The 13734-nt window shown below is 35.8% G+C and overlaps 1 pseudogene; it reads right to left on the reverse strand.

Annotated features, from left to right (window-relative positions):
* Positions 1 to 10013: 10013 nt before the first annotated feature.
* Positions 10014 to 11044, reverse strand: LOC138305756 (neuronal acetylcholine receptor subunit alpha-7-like; annotated as a pseudogene).
* Positions 11045 to 13734: the final 2690 nt, after the last annotated feature.

Here is a 13734-nt window from a genome sequence, read left to right on the forward strand (position 1 = left end):
CCCCCCCCCTTTTTTCTTTTTCTTTCTTTCTTTCTTTCTTTTTCTTTCTTTCTTTCTTTTCTTTCTTTCTTTATTTCTTTTTTCTCTTTCTTTCTTTTTCTTTCATTCTTTGCCATAAAATATGATTACCACTAAAATATGTACAATACCTTTTTCTCCCTCTCTATCCTCTCTCTCTCTCCCTTTCTTTCTTTCTTGCATTTTTCTTTCTTTCAACATTGATCCCCTTCCAACTGTTACCAGATATCTATTAGATATGATATTTCAGTAGGTTTTTCACATCCTTTCCATTTCCTCTCTTTTCACTTCTATCTTTCTTTCAATCTCGTACCCTGTTTCCTTTCTCTGTATTCTATCTGTCTTTCAATCTCGTACCCTGTTTCCTTTCTCTGTATTCTATCTGTCTTTCTATCTTGTATTATGTTTCCTTTCTCTGTATTCTATCTTTCTTTCTATCTCTTACTATGTTTCCTTTCTCTGTATTCTATCTTTCTTTCTATCTCTTACTATGTTTCCTTTCTCTGTATTCTATCTTTCTTTCTATCTCTTACTATGTTTCCTTTCTCTGTATTCTATCTTTCTTTCTATCTCGTACCTGTATAAAAGATCTTTATGTAGATTGTTATTGACTCTTTGTTTGTTTGCTGTTTTGTTTGAAGATAAGAATGTTGATATATATAAATGTTAAATGATACAGAAAGATATGTACAGTTTGTAGCTATCATACAAATTCAAAGTTGATATTAGATTTTTTTTGCTATATTTAAGATTTACAATCATGTTTAGATTGATAGTTTAAAATTTCTACAAAATGGTCCGACACAAAGAAGGATTACATGTATCTTTGAAGTAGAGATTATGCAAACATAATTGCATCCTTGATACTCCAGTGTTTCTGATCACTTACGATCTCTTACACTGCGAAACGTCTATAAAAAAAAATGTCCGCCTGTTTTTTGTCTATGACTTCATAACCCCAAAAGATATTGAGAATAATGCTTATAATTTAATTCAGATTACTCAATCAGGTACTAATTAGGCATAAAAGTATGTAAATTTACTTCCTTTTACAATAAAACAAAAAAAGTTGTGGCGCATTGATAATTATAGCCAATGACTGTGCTGCTTTTAAAATTCCCTGCGAAAACATTTTGTATTTATGACGTCATTATACGTGACGTACAATTTATTCAGTCTATGGAAAAATAACCTCAAAGATCTAATCAATAGAAATGAGTGTAACATATGAAATTAAATTATATAGAAATATAAAAGAAACTTTTACTTTTGTTTCCATACAAAACAGTGTAAATCTAGCTTGGATGTGACGTTTCCATCTACTGAGACAACCAAACAACATCATATACAGATTATGATGTAAAAACTACATGGGACGTTATAATAGTGTTATTACACATGTGTCTTACGATATTCATGACATGGCTAGACGAGCCAATTATGTATTAAATGAAAATCTTGAATATAAAACTAAATTTAAATAAAAATAAGACTTTAAAAGTTTACCTTGTCTGCTGTATGTTTAGCTATTAAACTGTTCGGTCACATGTTATTTGTATGTATATGAATATGTATGTATGCTCTAGGATGTTTGTTTTGAAATGTTAAACAAATAAGTCGCAGGTTTGATATCCTTGATGCTCCAGGGTTTACTATGAATGTTGTTATATCCACCGCTGGACTAGCTCTTAATAAAACTGAAGGCAGGGCAGGAGAAAAGAAATTAACCAATCACAGGTCTGCCGAGACTTCCTTTGAAGACTATAGAGTGAGAGAGAGCGACACCCAACTTCAAAGCCACATAGTCAACCACAGTGTACCTTTATACGGCTCTTTTAATCTACATCAAAGGATCTATTTACCTTAGTTTTCTGCTGCCTTCAGTTTTATTATGAGATATAGTCCAGGGGTAGCTATGACGTCAGTGATAGTAGCCCCTGGAATATCGCGGATGCAAGTTTGTAAGTAAGTGAATTCCTGTTACAAATCTGTTTTGAATGGAAATTAATAGTGATGATACCTATCAGATTGATTTTGCTTGATTTTTGAGGCCTACGTGTGTCCGCAACTTTTATCAAGTGTGAAAGCTGATCACGATTTTAAAGTAGTTTTTATTCTATTTGAAGAGGGATTTTTTCTGTGCTTATGTGTGCGTGTGTAAATTGTATAATTTTATTTATTATTTTTATTATTTACATTTATACAGATGTATAAAAGTGTTATGAAAGTTATGTATTTAAATTATACATTAAAACTAATATTTGTTATGCAATCTCTTCAATGTTGGAAATAAAACTTCCAAGTATTACAAAAATTAACACAATGTTGTTTTATTATGGTTGAAGACAGCATCCTTGATACTGCAGGGGTTCTGATCACTTTCTATCTCTTCACCCCTGGACTATCTCATAGTAAAACTGGAGACAGCTCAGGGGAACGAATCTGAACCAATCACAGGCCTGCAAAATGTTCTTTAAAGACTACAGAGAGAGCAACGCACTACTTCAAAGCCACACAGTTAACCACAGTATACCGTTATAGGGCTCTTTTTGATAAACATCAAACGACTAAATTACCTGTTCTATTCTGTTACCAACCCCTGGAGTATCAAGGAAAGGAGACAAAGGGGAGGGGTCCAAAATTGGAAAACATGGATAATAAGGATGTGTTGGTTAATCGGTTTCCAAATGTAATCAATGATTTAAAATCTTTCAATTGTAGAAGGAATAAAAAGCATTTGTTCATATGTGATGTGTAATATTGAAAGGGAATCAATTTTAGTGAAAGGGAATCAATTTTGCATAAACTGTGGTCCTGGGCCGCAGGGATTTGGTTTTATTAGTTTCATTCATCCCTAAAGAAACAATTTGGCACTTCTAAATCAATGACTAGACTAGTCTATTATGAATTTTCAGGGGTGATGAGGGTAAGTCCTCTAAACAGTCATTTAAGAACATGCCAGGTTTAGATGGTACAAGAAAGCAAAGTACCAAGAGGAAATCCACAGACCAACGATCTGTATCTGGCAACTGCTTCACATCAGATTAGAAATCATGACACAGAGGTTTGAATTTGTGGTATCAAGAATGAGGTCACAGTGGTTGAGTGGTTAGGTGTCCGACATTCAATCACTAGCTCTACACCTCTGGGTCACAGTGGTTGAGTGGTTAGGTGTCTGACATTCAATCACTAGCTCTACACCTCTGGGTCACAGTGGTTGAGTGGTTAGGTGTCTGACATTCAATCACTAGCTCTACACCTCTGGGTCACAGTGGTTGAGTGGTTAGGTGTCTGACATTCAATCACTAGCTCTACACCTCTGGGTCAAAGTGGTTAATTGGTTAGGTGTCCGACATTCTAGCACCAGCCCTCCACCTGTGGGTCACAGTGGCTGAGTGGATAAGGTATCTGACATTCTACCACTAACCTTCCAACTGAAAGCTACAGAGGCTGAGTGGATAAGGTGTCTGACATTCTACCACTAACCCTATACCTCTGCATCACAGCAACTGAGTGGATAAGGTGTCTGACATTCTACCACTAGCCCTCCACCTGTGGGTCACAGTGGCTGAGTGGATAAGGTGTCTGACATTTTACCACTAACCCTCTACCTCTGGGTCACGGTGGCTGAGTGGATAAGGTGTCTGACATTCTACCACTAACCCTCCACCTCATAGCTACAGAGGCTGAGTGGTTAAGGTGTCTGGCATTCTATCACTAACCCTCCACCTGTGGGTCACAGTGTCTGAGTGGATAAGGTTTCTGACGTTCTACCACTAACCTTCCAACTGATAGCTACAGAGGCTGAGTGGTTAAGGTGTCTGACATTCTACCACTAACCCTCCACCTCTGCGTCACAGCAGCTGAGTGGATAAGGTGTCTGACATTCTACTACTAGGCCTCCACCTGTGGGTCACATTGGCGGAGTGGATAAGGTGTCTGACATTCTACCACAAACCCTCCACCTCTGGGTCACGGTGGCTGAGTGGATAAGGTGCCCGACATTTTACCACTAACCCTCCACCTCTGGGTCACAGTGGCTGAGTGGATAAGGTCTTACATTCTACCACTGACCCTCCACTTCTGGGTCACGTTGGCTGAGTGGTTAAGGTGTCTGACATTAGTCGGTCAATGACTTTTCTCCGGGAACCACGAGTAATTTCTAACGCCCAAGACCTTTGAAGTTGTACAATCATAAAGAGGGTAAAACCACATCTGCCGTGGTCGGAAAGCAGGGCCTCGTTCATAATTATGTTAATAATAGTGGTCTATCTCATGAAATATTTTCTCATTAGGTACGAGGCCCTATGATCCGAATTAAGGTCTACGTTGCAAGTCAACTCCATTTTTTTTTACTTTTCTCACGGGAACCTTTCACTTAATAAATACATATGTTATGTATTGTGATTACTGTATTGTACCTGTCTGATACATAATAATCCTCACTTAGTGCCGGAGTCCTTGTTTATTTTATAGTCTACATTAAGTTCAGACGCGTTTATCCAGTGTATCAACAATCAACAAACAAATACATGTAGACATGAATTAGGTCATGCATGGCGTATTATAAATATAATTTCAAAACTGAAATATATTTGTTTCGTTCCGAAGGGTCACATTTGAAACAGGAATATTATCCCCCCAGGAGTACGTATATAACTACATTTATTCCACGTATATACATTTACCTACATTTATTCCATTTTAAAGATATTTTTCAATGATCTCAAATTGAAATCAACGGTAGATGACGTAACTTAAAATCCTAGATTAAAACAGTTGCAGCCATGACCGAAACCCCTGGAGTATCGAGGATGCTTTAAACCACATGTTCAATGAAGTTAAAATACAGATCTGACTGTTACATGTATCCCTTACTATTAAATGGAGTGATTATACGGATCTGTATATAAAACACATTGTGTACTGTACAAGTATTGATTAGTGTTATATACTGAATCGGAAAATGTTCTACATTTATTTACGTAACTATAGCAACAGTCATACAATTATATTCTTCATAACTGGATTAACTATAATTCAATAACCATACGTTATTGATAATGACAAATTAATTAATTGCACTTAGTGACACCGGAAAATCTTCATTGCAACTTTTCATTTTCTACAGAAGCGGAAAGGTTTCCCGACTGAAGTTAAAACATCAATTAAGGATTGTAGATATTATTTGTTAAACAGTGATACCCAGTGTGTACAATACTGTGACTATCACTCAATCACTCAGTAGATTTGATTAGATTGCAATGATTTTGCTATTGACTGACAGTGCCTGGACTATTCAGTAAATAAACAAACTTAATGTAAATACAAGCATGATATAACGATCGATAAAATACTGCCATTCATTCTAATTCGCGTGATTTTTTTTTCATTTTAATTAATTTTTTTTTATTTTATTTTATTTTTTAAATTTTTTTTTCATTTATAGATGTCTTTAGTCAGATACCTTGTATTTGTAACCCAGATCAATATTTATCAGCCTGAGACCGCCATATCAGCGGCAGTACACCGCTCGGCTAGAGAGAACTTCTAGACATTTTTTTTCATGTATTCATTACCTCATGTAAATCCAATTACTACAATAGCAAATTGTATATAACGGTTATGACCCATCCCGTAATTACATGTAATTACAAATGTACGTGTACTGACGAGATGTTGACAGGTTAAGGATGGTCTCCTCTGAGAAGTAAAAATTTTGTTGTATCAAATTTTTTTTCTCATATAGATTTTTAGAAATAGGAGTTCATACCATATTAAAAAATGGAAGAAAAACATAAGTCCTTGTGTTCGTTTTTAAGCTATTGTCACTCAAAGATACGTAGTTAAGAAAATATTAGATTTATGTGAATTTTGCCGTTTTGACCATAAACACGAGAAATTTAAGCCAAAATTTCCGAATGAGGTGTTTGACATATAACGATGTTTGTAGAATTTATTTTCCAGTAGTTTTCTTTAAAGATATACCAGTTTTGATTTATATAAGACAATTTTTTTTCTCAGAATAACAACATATGCTACCCCTAACCCTTAATTCTGAGCTAAAAATACACCAGTTTCAGCCATTTTTTGCCAAATTTATCCCTTTACATAAAAAAAGTTCTTGTATTAAACTTTTGTTAATATTTTGCATATCAATAGCGAAAAGGTCGTTCTATCTAGATCAGGCAGAAAAATGGGGGTCAGTGTGCTTACATTTTTGCCCCATTTGAATATTTGTTATTTTTCAGTATTTTAGGGTAAAAAATAAAAGTGCTCAAAATACCATTAAATGTAAATTAAAGTGACAAAAGGTAATCATTTCACACATTAATGCACAAGATTTTAATAACCACGAACCCAGTAAAGATTTACAGCAAAAATTAGCTCGATACAGCTAAAATTACTGGCGCAATAATAGTGATGAGTTCAGTAAAAACAATTTCAGTAAAAAATGGGAAAACTGTGGCTCTACTCTTAGGGAAAAAAGACACAATTTCAAAATGGCCGCCAAATGATTCATTTCTGAAAATCCCCATATAAAAAAAAAATTAAAAATAGAAATGTATTTTTTGACAAAATTTGCAACTGGCAACTTGCTACAGATATTGATAAATTGCTTTAGAAAAATCTCATAACTTCTTTGATCTTTGTAGAAACGAGACTTCAACGGGACTGAAACCTCAGAAGAGAACATCTTGAAAAAAGCTCTACGGAGAGATACATCTGTACAATTGAACCCTTTCACTGATATGACACTTGAAAATCGTACCATACTGGTAAGTATAGACAACAATGGCACCTGACATCTAACTTAACTCTGCAGGATCACCATTGCCACCAAAAGCTGTTTATAGGTCTTAATAAGCTACTTGACCACGCCTCCTTTCCAAAAGATTTCATTCTTCCTTACATCTGGTACCTCCCAACAATCGGCGTTCGCCCACGCGTGTTTGAAGAGGCTTCACCGCTGAGAATAAACGATACCAGTACTTATCATTTGAACAATAATTGGTGTTTAATCGTGTATATTTGTGTCTAATTAAGCCCCCCAAAAATATAAGATAATTCATTTTACTTGCATGCGCAATCAGTACTTCATTCCATATAGGTCATAGTGCCAAGGAATTTTTTGGGGACGATTTTTTTTGTTAAATATTTCTAGCTTGAAGTAAAAGCTCAATTTTTTTCAATGGCGGTAATGGTGTTAAGTAAATTATTTTTGTAACTGAAGAAAAGAAAAAAATACAAATTAGTCTGTTCCTCTTTTTGATAAAGAAAAATACCATTTGTCAGCGATGGGGTAATTTTAAATACGTTACATATCAATGCCGTTATACTAATTATTGTAAAATTGCGAAAAATGTAAATCAGGGTTTGTTAGCACGTATATAAATTAGCTCGGATATAAACTAGCACGGATATAAATTAGCACGTATATAAATTAGCACGTATATAAATTAGCACGGATTTAAACTAGCACGTATATAAATTAGCACGTGTATAAATTTAGCACATATATAAATTAGCACGTATATATGTATACGTATATAAACTGCCCCGGATATAAATTAGCACATTTATAAACTAGCACGGATATGATTTAGCACGTATATAAATTAGCACGGATTTAAACTAGCGCGGATATAAATTAGCGCGGATTTAAACTAGCACGGATATAAATTAGCGCGGATTTAAACTAGCACGGATATAAACTAGCACGGATATAAATTTGCACGGATATAAATTTGCACGGATATAAACTAGCACGTATATAAATTAGCACGTGTATAAATTAGCACGGCTATAAACAAACACGGATATAAACTAGCACGAATATAAATTAGCACGTGTATAAATTTAGCACGTATATAAATTAGCACGTATATATTTATACGTATATAAACTGCCGCGGATATCAATTAGCACATTTATAAACTAGCACGGATATCAATTAGCACGTATATAAACTTGCGCTGATATTAATTAGCACGGATATATATTAGCGCGGATATAAATTTGTGCAATTTTTCAATTCCGGAAATACCCGTTTCCAAACTTTAGCACTGTACATGAACTAGTGTTTAAAAGACAGCACAAAAAGTGCTGAAATATAACTTTCAGTAATAGTATGTCTACAGCATATAATATTACAATAAATATACTTAAAAAAATAATATAAGCCTTATACAGGTATTTTAAAGATGCTCCACTGCTGACAAATGATCTTTTTAACTATCAAAAACAGGAGCAGACGATTTAGTATTTTTCTTTAGTTACAAAAGTTACTTACTTTACAACATTACCGCCATTTAAAAGTTTGAGCTTCTAATTTTACTTCAAGTTAGAATTATAAAAAAAATAATTAATTATATCCCGAAAAAAAATCCATTGCACTATATCCTATATGGAATGAAGTACTGATTGCGCATGCACCAAAGGCAAAATTAATTCTTTTATTTCATTTTTTGTGTTAATTAGACAGATGTATACACGATTAAACACCAAATATTGTTCAAATGATGATAATCATTTATGCTCTGTCGGCGGTGGAGCATCTTTAAAATAAAATTCACCGATAGAAGCGTTTAGTGTCATGTACATCGAATGAACGAACGGTATACTCATTCTCGATACTCCAGGGGTTCCGATCACTTACTATATCTACCCCTAGACTATCTCATAGTAAAATTGGAGGCAGCTCAGCGGAAAACAGCTGAACCATTCACAGGACTGCAAAGACTTCCTTTGCACAATACAGTCAGAGCGAAACCCAACTTCAAAGCCACACAGTCAACCACAGTGTACCGTTGAACAATTATTTTGATGTACTTCAAAGAACTCCGTTACCTGTTCTGTTCTGTTGCCTCCAAGCTTTAAATGATACAGTCCAGGGGTGTAGAGATCCTAAGTGATTGGAACCCCTGGAGTATCGAGGATGCCGCCAACTGTGATCGACTGTACGTGTTGCTTTGAAATTGGGCGCCGCTCTCTCTATAATCTTTAAAGAACGTCTCTGCCGCCCTGTGATTGCTCAGTGTTTTTCTCCTGAGCTGCCTCCAGTTTTACTATAAGATAGTCCAGGAGTGGATACAACGTCAGTGATAGTTACCCCTGGAGCAACCCCGATACTCCAGCGGTTCCGATCATATACAACCTCTACACCCCTGGACTATGTCACAGTAAAACTGAAATTAACACAAAACAGTGGTAACTGAGTCCTTTGATATACATCAAAGGAGCCGTATAACGATACACTGTGGTTGACTGTCTGGCTTTGAAGTAAGGCGTTGCTCTCTCTGTAGTCTTTAAAGAAACTTTTAACAGGCCTGTGATTGGTTCAGATTTGTTCCCCTGAGTTGCCTTCAGCTTTTCTATGAGATAATTCATGGATTGATATCACGTCAGTGATAGTAACCCCTGTAGTATTGAGGATGGTATGTGATTGGTTCAGATTTTTTCCCCTGAGCTGCCTTCAGTTTTACCATTAGATAGTCCTGGGATCGTAAGTGATAGTAACCCCTGGAGTATCGAGGATGAATAATGGTAAGGCATTACAGTCAAATATATCTTTAGTACAAAGTGCAGTATTAAACACATTATTTTTTCTAAAGTAAATTATCCTGTCAAAGTAAAATTGCTGGGTGAAGTTGTAAACAAAGTTTGTGGCTCTATTCTTACTGCTGGTTTAGGTGAACGTTTTGCGAATGGTATCAATAGTTCCAATCGTTGATTTGGGAGAGAGGTTTGTAAGGTTTTTTTTTTTTTCTAATTTCATGGATGATTGATATATAAAACAAATGTCAAGTGATTTACAGAAATAAAAATAGAGAACTCGATTACAATACAAGATCATAATTTACAACAAATGACGTAATAAAATAATGTTTTGTTCGATTGTTCCCATGACGTCATCTTTCGTGATGACGTCATTACTATCATTTTTCTTTTCACATTCCTCCTCGAAGTCCGGCGATTTAGCACGTTGGACCTTGTTATTTTTCCTCTTTTTTAAACAGGTTGTTCACACGCTTGATGCAGTTCGGGAATTCTTTAACATCAGAAAGAGATTCGAATCGCAGTGTGAATATCGTCAGTACAATCAAAACAAGCCGCTGTATATAAGGGATATCAACAGGAAAAATGACATCCCGGCCATATTCTCTGAGACCTTTGGTAAACTGTCCCCGATAATAGACATATACACCGCCATGGACAGGAACATGGTGATGGTGTAGGATATCCGCTCCCCCGAGGAGGCAGGCAGGAGGAACACGAACGGGTTCAGGAAACATAACAATACAATGGGTATAATCAAGGATAAAGTGAAATATACAGGTTTTCGGCTTATATTGATAGTGAAACGCAGACCCCCAGGATAAGTCGAGTTCTCTACAACAGTACTGACCAATGTCCATTCACCGTTCGGAGTGTACCAATCTAAGTTCACATCTGATCTGTTGAATGTGAGAGCTCTCTCCTCCGGCATGACACCCCATTGCAACAATGCTGCTTCACAGATATGGGCATCAACTGGGAATTTTGTCATGTCCACAGAGCACGTGGTCACTATTCTCCGGCCAGGCGATATTATGCACCGACCATTGGACATTACACGCACCTCAAACTTGCCCGAATCAAACGGTTGTTAAGTCCTCGGCGGTGTGTTTATAATAAAAACACTGGGTTTCCATACCAACGAAGAGCTAACTAGTATATTTTCAATTCCCCCATAATCCTGTGGGTTCCACGATAACCGGAAGTCAGTCCATGTGTGATATAATCCCCCATTAAATGTGATCACACCTGATACTTCGTCAAAGTCCAGAATAGACAGAATAAACATCCCCGTGTCTATAAATAGGGTCTCGTTCAGGTTGTAGACGGGGTCCACGTCTTTGGAATAGTTGGTCAAGAGTGTGTTGGTCAGTCTGATCCAATCGTCCATCGTTCCGTTACGTCCATGGACGGACTGGCCACAGCTCGACAACACGGTCAGTGTGAATAGAAAATAGACCGGCCGCATAATGGAACCCTGAAATACACAATCACAGTTAAAGACCACTGTCAGTAAAACAGTAAATAGACCGGCGCATGACGGAACCCTGAAATACACAGTCAAAGAACACGGTCAGTAAAAATAGTAATAGACCGGCCGCATGACGGAACCCTGACATACACAATCACAGTTAAAGAAATTACTATCATAGCATCACAAGGAGACACATCACTCAATACCGCAGCCTCCCAACGGTGATCGTTTCTACTCTTTCTTATCTCTCACCATAAAGGCGGTGGGACGAATGATCGCCCGTTGTCAGTTTAATGTAACCGGGTGAAGTATGTTGCTTGGCTAAATTAAGAATCTTGTTTTTTCTCTTTTTTTTCTATCAAACGTTCTTCTCCCTAACGTTTATCTCACTTTTGGCCTACTGTTAACCGCTCGCACACGTGAGGTAGGCTCTGAATTATGCCTCCTGGCCCAGACACACCAACGTATATATAAAATATGGCAGTTTCTGTTCCTACATAGTGCTTAGCATTAACGGAGTGGGACGACTGGTTCGTCCGTTGTAAGTAAGTCCGTTGGGTTATGTTGCTTTGTGCTTTAGCAACATGCTTAAGAAAAAGAGCGTTATAAATATGGTAATAATATACACAATGTACCTATTGCACAAAGACACAACACAAACATACTGCAGTCTCCCAAAACACGCACCACGCACTTCATACACACAGAACACCACATCCATGGCACGCCTTTCTTAAATGACCCTGTCTGTTAATAGGACATTTATTTTAAAAGGTCTACAACACAAGAAAGTATCTTCGAACATGCAAGTTATGTCTTCAAAAATTACAGCACAGCTTGTTACATAAGTAATATTTAACTTTTGTAGATATCATTCTTAATAATATATACACCTTAAAATAAATTTGATAAATATGACAATTCAGGAAAAAAATACAAGAAATTAAAATCTTTGGGAATATTGAAAATTTAGAGCAGATACCTGTAAACCTGAACTAGCTTGTGTACTGTAGAACAACTGTAATTTCAATTTGTTTGTTTGTTTGTTTGATTAATTAACGTCCTATTAACAGCTATGGTCATGTAAGGACGGCCTCCCATGTATGCGGTGTGTTGCGTGTATGTTGTGCGAGGTGCGTGTTTCGGGAGACTGCGGTATATTCATGTTGTGTCTTCTTGTATAGTGGAACTTTTGCCCTTTTCATAGTGCTTTATCACTGAAGCATGCCGCCGAAGACTGTAATTTTAAATCTTTATGCTCTTCCTACTATCACTATAATAAAATCCTGTACATTTTACCTTGAAAAAGATTAGGTTAATGATACAGATACACGAAAATTCACCTTAGATATTTAGATGTAGATATAAAATTCGAATTTCTTATGGAAAACAATGTCAACTCCAGACATAGCCAATAATTCAGCCAAATCATTTTTTACAAGATGAGATATTTTTCTTTTCCAATTTAATTTCGTATGATATTATATTTAAATTTTATTTAATGGAATAGAAATAGAATTTTTAAAGAATAAAATTACATAAAGTCTTACCTGATAGTATGAACGTTCCTTCAGTAAAGATCTTTGTCGAAATCCAACTCTCCCTTAATCATAGGTTAATCCTACAGATGTATTAAGATAATCCAAATATATATAGATCGCACCACGTGATCAGGGTTGGTATTTAGAGCAAAGAGTAGGTACACACGAAGCTAATACATCTAGGTTATTAAATGTGACCTTAAAGTGATATGTTTCGTAATTTCGATACTCACGAATCAAAAGAGCTTTATAATATATCATTCACCACCATTTATCAATATTTTGAGAATTACAATACTCACAATGTTTTAATCTTATATGTACAAATAAAAGATCAAATGAGTTTTGGCGGTACTACCAAAAATTATTATATTTACTTCTACAGTGGGGTGAAATGAGTACATTCGATCAAACCATGAAGCCAAGTAATGGTCTACTGTATCATTTCACAATTTTACAGTGTTATGAGTACAGTAATTGTAAAGTGACTTCTGCAGGTATATGTGTTCATCTAAACAGGCGAAAACAAGAGACTTGAATACAAGACAATAAATACAAGACATGAAACAAGACATAGATACAAGACATAGATACAAGACATAAATACAAGACATAGATACAAGACATGTATACAAGACATACAATACAAGACATGAGAACAAGACATGAATACAAGACACGAATACCAGACATGAATACGAGACATAATACATGTATACATGACCTTTTAAAGAGCATAAATACTACTGCTTTTATTGGTTTTGTGGACATTGACGATGAATTTATGTTATAATTTTTTGTTAATTGCTTTTCTTATAAAAAATTAAACGAGACACCTAATAAAAATACATACAATGTCTATTTATGACTTCTCACATCAGTATATCGGCCTACACCATTGTATGCGATGAATCGCTTTAGAGTAATGTTAAATCTTCTTCAACTGTTAAACACTGCTGGAGTTCGTCGTGGGAAGGGTATAACGGAAATAAATGGACGAACTGGTAAGACTCAGTGACACGCTGAATCAAATACAGCAAAGACATCTACCATTCCACAATTTTGACGTACCTTTATCGACAAAGTCATACTAAAATTCATTGATTTTGATGAAGTATCCGGAGTTATCACCCTTAGTGCCGG

The sequence above is a fragment of the Argopecten irradians genome, chromosome 13 (genome assembly GCF_041381155.1).
Source record: "Argopecten irradians isolate NY chromosome 13, Ai_NY, whole genome shotgun sequence".
NCBI classification, from domain to species: Eukaryota; Metazoa; Mollusca; class Bivalvia; order Pectinida; family Pectinidae; genus Argopecten; species Argopecten irradians.